Source organism: Neophocaena asiaeorientalis, unplaced genomic scaffold (assembly GCF_003031525.2).
Source record: "Neophocaena asiaeorientalis asiaeorientalis breed wild unplaced genomic scaffold, Neophocaena_asiaeorientalis_V1.1 scaffold130, whole genome shotgun sequence".
Classification (NCBI taxonomy): Eukaryota; Metazoa; Chordata; class Mammalia; order Artiodactyla; family Phocoenidae; genus Neophocaena; species Neophocaena asiaeorientalis.
Window position 1 is genome coordinate 14,004,955 of NW_020173397.1, and position 7,334 is coordinate 14,012,288.

Sequence of the window (7,334 nt, forward strand, 5' to 3'; positions counted from 1 at the left end):
CTTCTGTCAAAATGAACCATTCCAGCTTCCCCACATGCATCACTTTCTCACCTCTGTACCCACATGACTTTACCCACATTATTTTCTCTGCCTGGACTGTCCTTATCCTCTCATCTCTGAATTTCCTAATCCTCAAGTTTTCCAAACTCAACTCAAATGTCACTACTTTCTTGAAGCCTTTCCTCCCACCATCATTAAGGCAAGAAACAGAACTTTCTTCTGATTTCTCATGGTTCTCATTTATCCCTTTGTCTTGACGCTAAGCGTTTCTGCTTATCTATTGCTACATGACAAACTATGCCCAGACTTAGTGGCTTAAAACTATAATTTGTGGGCTTCCCTGGTGACGCAGTGGTTGAGAGTCTGCCTGCCGATGCAGGGGACACGGGTTCGTGCCCCGGTCCGGGAAGATCCCACGTGCCGCGGAGTGGCTGGGCCCGTGAGCTGTGGCCGCTGAGCCTGCGTGTACGGAGCCTGTGCTCCGCAACGGGAGAGGCCGCAACAGTGAGAGGCCTGCGTACCGCAAAAAACCCCTATATTTTGTTATTACGTTTCATGAGCCTCTAGGTCAAAAATTTGGGCAGGGCCTAGCAAGGATGGCATATCTTTGTTCGATGATTTCCGGGACCTCAGCTTAGTTGACTCAGGTATTTCTCTTGCTCGCTCTCTCTCTCCACAGAGCTTCTCCACATGCCCAGCCTGTGCTTCCTCACAGGCCGCAGGGCAGGTGAAATGTTTACTGGAAGCCCAGGGATCCAACAGACCAAAAGCGAAGCTGCTGGTCCCTACAGAGGCTGGCCTGGACCTGGCAGAGCATCACTTGTGTCTTACTTTATCACCCAAAGCAGTCACACACTGGATGGACTGGAATGTCAAAATATTTGAGAACACCTTTGAAGTAACCCAAATCATTGTCTAAGTACTTTGGTCCGTGCCTGATCTTTTCTCTAAGACTGTGAGTTTGGAGTGTGATCCATTTAGTGGCTGCTGTGGTGTCTAGCACCTATCTTGGCCCATAACATGTATTCAGCAATTTTTGTTGTTAATGAATAAATAGGTTTAGCAAGTTCTTCTCGCCAAAGGTAACCACACCTAATTTTACATTCTATAGAGTGAGAAAAGATTGGCCGGGGATGGGGGGGTGGCTAGAATTCCTTTTTTAAAGCCATGCAAAAGATTTTGAAAATGTCCATATGCAAAATAGATCACCATGTTCTTTAGAGGGCAGACTGTGGGCATGACTATAGATTTGAGCCGTGAATTATGGGTAATCAATTTTAGGTTGTATTGAACCAATCTTTCTAATTGGATTCCTATGAAGCACCTGCTTTCTGTCAAACTACAACTTGTGCGTGGGCAAGTCACACAGAAACCCATTTCACATCGATTTTCAATGCTGCCTAATAGTTTGTTTTGCTGATTCAATCAAAATGTAAATCTGTAATGACCAACTCAAGTGCTTGCCATAAAATTGTTTTTTATCAGCTCTCTGCTCCGAGGTTACATTGTATCAGCTTTTACAAATTAAAATTCCTTGTTTAAATATACAATTTTCCTTTCAAAATGCATTTAGCAGCAACCCTTCCCATTTTAACCGTTATTATGTCATGACAAAATATGACCTTTCTCTGTTGTAAGAAGAGCGTTGAAAAGGTTTTGCAGAAATTCTGAAAATACATTTAATAACAGTAATAAGATAATCATCATAATAAGATGGCAATTATAGTTTTATAAAGAGAAAATTATTAGAAGGCAATGTGAGGAATAAAAAGGAGAAGGATCTTTTTCATAGGCTTGAAAAAGAGGCTCCAGTTGCCTAATTGCTTTGAGCTTTTTCCCTCATCTGCAAACCAGAGCTAATAATATCTAACTCACAGCCTTGTTGAAAGGAGTCAATGGAAAGTGTACATTTCTGGCACCTAGTGAGTAGAGTATTCAGTAAATGTTAGCAATTAGTATCATTTTTATTATTTTCTTATGGTTTCTTAGGGTGCTTTCCCTAAAGAACTAACTTTCTGGGAATAAAGAAAAAACAAAGGCATGAAGAAAAAGAAGAAGGAAGAAGAGGGAGAGAGAGAAAGGAGGAGGAGGAGGAAGAAGACGGAAAATCATGAAAGATTCAGAAGAGACGAGAGGATAAGGGACATCAGTGCAGATGCTCCAGGGGCCTCTGGTGTGGGTCAGAGATGGCTTCTCAGAGGATGCTGGCCTTAAAGGGTTTCACCTTAGACACTGAATATGTAAATGGACAATGGCAAGACCAAATGTGTCAGTAGAATCCTGACCTACAACGTCTGCAGCAACCACACTAGGAAGCCTAATCACAGCCTCTAATTGCATGACCAGTTCAGGAAACCAGAGCACAACCTCTTTAGTCATGGGCCCAGGACAGTCAAGACTCAGTCAGTGACGGCCAACATGTCTATTTTTTGCCCCCGCTCCCAGCTCAGGAGTAACCCGAGAAAGCCAAGTATGCTTTCAAACCACATAAACGGCCCCACTTCCAGTTAATTGCCCCCACCTTTCCCGTGCCAACAGCCTCCCATCAGGGTCCACCTAAAGCCTTCCCTTTCCCTCACTCTAAAAATTTGCCCCTCTCCTAAGAGCCTTTGAGTCTCTGACAAATGCAAGTGATGGTGGCTGCCTCCCTCGTGTGTTAGTTTCCTAGGGCTGCCATAACCAATTACCACAAACTTGGTGGCTTACAACAACAGAAATTTATTCTCTCACATTTCTGGAGGCTAAAAGGCCTAAATCAAGGTATCAGCAGGGCCACGCTCTCGCCAAAGGGTCTAGGACAGAATCTGTTTCACGCCTTCTCTTAGCTTCTGGTGTTGCCGGTAATCCTTGCCACTCCTTGGTCTGTACATGCGTCACTCCAATCTCTGTCCCCATCGTTAGGTGGTATTCTTCCTCCGTGTCTCTCGCTGTGTCTTTTCTCATCTTCTTGTAAGGACACCAGTCGTACTGGATTAAGGGCCCACCCTGCTTCAGTCTGACTTCACCTTAACAAATTACATCTGCAATGACTCTGTTTCCAAATAAGATCACATTCTGAGGTTCTGGGATAGATGTGAATTTGGAGGGGTGGGGGAAGGCGGACACTACCAACCCAGTCCACCTTGTTACAGACAACTCTAAATAGACATTTATTTCCACATGACACGTGAGGACGAAAGCTAAGGGTTGACAGGTTAAAGGGGGAAGATGGTAGGGAACACATAGGGCATGTAGTATGGTACACTATCTGCCGTGACAAGCAGTCCCCAAAGTTTAGTGGCTTAATACACCAGGTTTATTCCTCACTCATATCGTAGTTCATTGGAGGGGCAGGGGTGCAAGGGTCCAGGCACTGACTTGCTTAGGGAGCCAGGCTTTTCCATCTTAGGCTCATTTCTACTCATAGTTCATTGGTCTGAACTTAGTGAGACCACACCTGTTCTAAGGGAGGCAAGAAGATGTAGCATAGCTGGGTGCCAGGAAGAAGAGAACGTATTGGTGGTGGCCTGCAGCCCGGTGCAGGGAAGGGAAAGGCTCATCTCTGTTCACACTCCCCTCCCCTATCCTATGGCCAGAGGCACCAGGAACCCTAAACTGCAAGCTTCATGAGGGACTCCTCTGAAGGCTGCTGTCTAAACTGTGCCTACCTCCCAACCCATTCTTTCCATGCTTCCCTTATCAGTATGACACTGAGCAGTTCATAAAGGATAATTCCTCTGAGGGGGCATTTACCAAGAGACCTAGATTTCCCCCAAAGGAATGAATCTCTAATGGTAAAATCACAGCTCTTGGAAGTAAGACTGCAGGGTGGAGTTAGGGAAGAAGATCACAGTGAGTAAAGGCCTTTGTCCTTACCTGAGGGTTAGACCAACCCAGGAGGGCACTATCAGAAGGGGCGTAGTGATCAGGTAGATGGCCTTTAGACAGACCCCAGTTTGATCCCCAGCTTAGGCATTTACTAGCTGTGTGAACGAGCACCTGTTTCTTTAACATCTCTGATCCTTGGTGACCTCATCTATTAAATGGGGCAAAAAAGACAACCTACTTCATTGACTGCCTGTGAGAATTTAAGTAAGTAAATAATTAAGAATTAATTATGTACTCAATTAACAATAGCCATTGGTAGCCAGCAAGAGTAGCTTGATTTTTTTCCAATGATGATGAAACTTACATTCAATTCCCAGTTCTAATTATCAAAATACCTAATTATATTATCCAACACATGCATCCTTTTGCTCAGGTGGGAACTCCAACCTGGGGGACCCTCCTGTCTTCATCCTTGTATTACACTCCCACTCACTTCCCTCATCCATCAGCCTAGTGCCTTGTATGTAGTAAGTGCTCAATAGAAGCTCCATTAAAGCTCCAGACCCTAAGGAACAAGAAAGTGATCCTGAATCATTTTAATGACTTATAATTAATGTGATGAATGAGACATGGTCAGTGCTTTGAGTTACTGCTACTGGGCTCTCTGTCAAAGAGACAGCAGATCTTTTTTTTTTTTTAGTAACATCTTTATTGGAGTATAATTGCTTTACAATGGTGTGTTAGTTTCTGCTTTATAACAAAGTGAATCAGTTATACATATACATATGTTCCCATATCTCTTCCCTCTTGTGTCTCCGACCCTCCTAATCCCACCCCTCTGGGTAGTCACAAAGCACCGAGCTGATCTCCCTGTGCTATGTGGCTGCTTCCCACTAGCTATCTATTTTACGTTTGGTAGTGTATATATGTCCATGCCATTCTCTCACTTCGTCCCAGTTTACCCTTCCCCCTCCCCATATCCTCAATTCCATTCTCTAGTAGGTCTGTGTCTTTATTCCAGACAGCAGATCTTTAACTTTGGAATCCTGCATTTAGGCATTGCTGCCTTTGCCCTAATGCCCACAGGGCCCTTTGGGACTTCGTTGTTTGAAATAGACGCTCAGAGGACACAGCATCCAGCACTCAGCCTCAGCTTCAGGCCTCTAGGGTAGAACCATGGCAGTGATTTTTCTTTAACAAATTCCCCGTCAGCCTGAGAATCCAGTGTGGTGAAGTCCAAAGGGGACTAACGGTACCTGGGAAATGTGACCATCACGTGTTTAGCACTCACCGGGCTGCTCACCGGGAGTTGCTGAAACCCACTCTCATCCAACTTTCAGTGGGCAATTGGGAGGAGAGAGGCCCCTCCCACGGGTTCTCAGTGGAATGGAAAAATTGCTGCTTAAGATTTAAGGAAAACTTCCCTCGAATAGGTGAACCTCACAGTGTTTGCCCACCCGTGCTGCTTGGCTGACCCTGAGGGCGTCAGGGGAACCTTCTGCTGTGATCGTGGGACCCAGTGGCCCTGGTCATAAAAGTCTTAATAGCTCAAGTTTGTTCTCTTGTGTATGTGCTGGGGCCAGTTTGTAAGGAGTCCCTTTCCTTCAAGCCCTGATGAGATACAGCATTTTAAGAGCTACTTACTATCTTATTTATTTACATGAGAGAAAATCATGCGCCCTGGTTGTTTAAGCTTTTCATAAGGAAATGTGGAAATCCTTAGTTTAGCCCGAGATGAAATTTTTGCTCTGTGCAAAAGAAATGGCCTAGCTCCAAGAATTATGGGCATTATTCAATTGTAGCCATCCTCGGTATTTAGGAAACTCTATTCTATTCTAGGTAAGAGAAATCAAGTAGTTGTTGGCTTTTTGTTTGTGTTGTTTTCTATGACTTAACCACTCCTGTGCAGAGTGGCTGGGTGGTATTCTATCTCTGCAGCCCCTGAGCTCAGCATAGCAAAAGGTTTGCAAGTGACCAGTCAAAGGAGCTGTGAGTTGTACGACTGGAGAGTTTTGTCTAGTGGTTTATCCAGGTTCTCAATCTCTGAGTGTCTGAGTGCCAGTAGGAGCTGTTTAGACAGTGAAGAGACAGCAAAGAACACAGACCAGCTCCCTGCTCTCATGGAACGTGTATTCTAGCAGAGGGAGACCCACAATGAGCTATATACTGTATGAACAAGAACACCCCAAAATAGTACTAAGCATTATTGAGTCATTTTAAAAGGTGATGGGAGAGATATGAACAGAGAAGGGAGGGGGCCACTTGAGCTGGAGGCATCAGGAAAGGCCTCTGAGAAGCTGAGCTGAACTTGAGGTACAAAAAGCACTTCCCATGAGAAGATCTAAGGCAGAAGGCAGATGGCCCGTCACAAAAACCCTACCTGATAGCAGCTTTTGTGCAACCTGCCAGCTAAGAATAGGTTTTACATTTTTAAATGGTTGGAAAACAAATTTAAACCATTTTAAATGGTTGGAAAACAAATTTAACTTTTTAAAACAAATTTAAAACAAATTTTAAAAATAAAATTTAAAAACACATAAAAATTTAAAAACACATAAAAATCATAGGAAATTCAAATTTCAGAGTCCATAAAGGTCTATCAGAACAAAGCCATGTCCACTTGCTTATACACCGTCTGTGGCCACTTTCATGCTACAGTGACAGACTTGAATAATTACAACGGAGAACTGATGGTGCCCAAAGCCTGAAATATTTACTATCTAGCCTGTTAGGGAGAAAGTGTGCTGACCCTGATCTAAAAGAAGAACATTCAGACAGAGGGACCCACACATGCTAAGTTGCCATGCAGACTCGGGGGACGGTAGGGAAGCTGGATAAGGTGGAAAGATGATGTCAGAGAGGCAGAGACCAGATCCTATAGACCCAGGGTATTTTTGACATCTAACCATATGCTACCATATATTATGAGTAATATGCTTTTGTCTAGTCTCTACCCCAAACACTTTCAAGTTCCTGAAAGCAAGGCAATGCTAATTGTAAATGGACAAAATTCTACCCCATCCTCCTTGACCTGCTTAGTCTGAGAGCTCATGAATCTTCCTCCTGCCTCCTTTGAAAACTCAAAGCAGTGGTTTTTCAACTAGAAACTAGATTAGAATCCCCGCTCCGCCACTTACTGACCTTGAGCAGGTTACTTAACTTCTCTGTGCTGCAGTCTCCTCATTGGGAAAGTAGGGCTATTACTACCCAGCTTAAGGATTTCTGTGAAGATTAAATGAGATACTACAAAGAAAGCACTTAGTAAGTGCTGCCATGAGCTGGTGCTAAAATTCTCGGGTAAAAATGTCACTTGGCAAATGTGTATACCTGGCCCCGCCCCCTAGAGATGCAATTCGGTGGGTCTAGGCTAGGGCCCAGGAATCTGCCACGAGCTGTGTGAGCCACATATTAAAAAATACCACCCCAGGGAGACAGGTGTGGGACCACCTGGCCTGGCCTAGAGCGTTGATAATCACTGAATGGGTTGGCAGTCCGGGGGTGTGATTTTTTTTTTTTTTTTTTTTTTC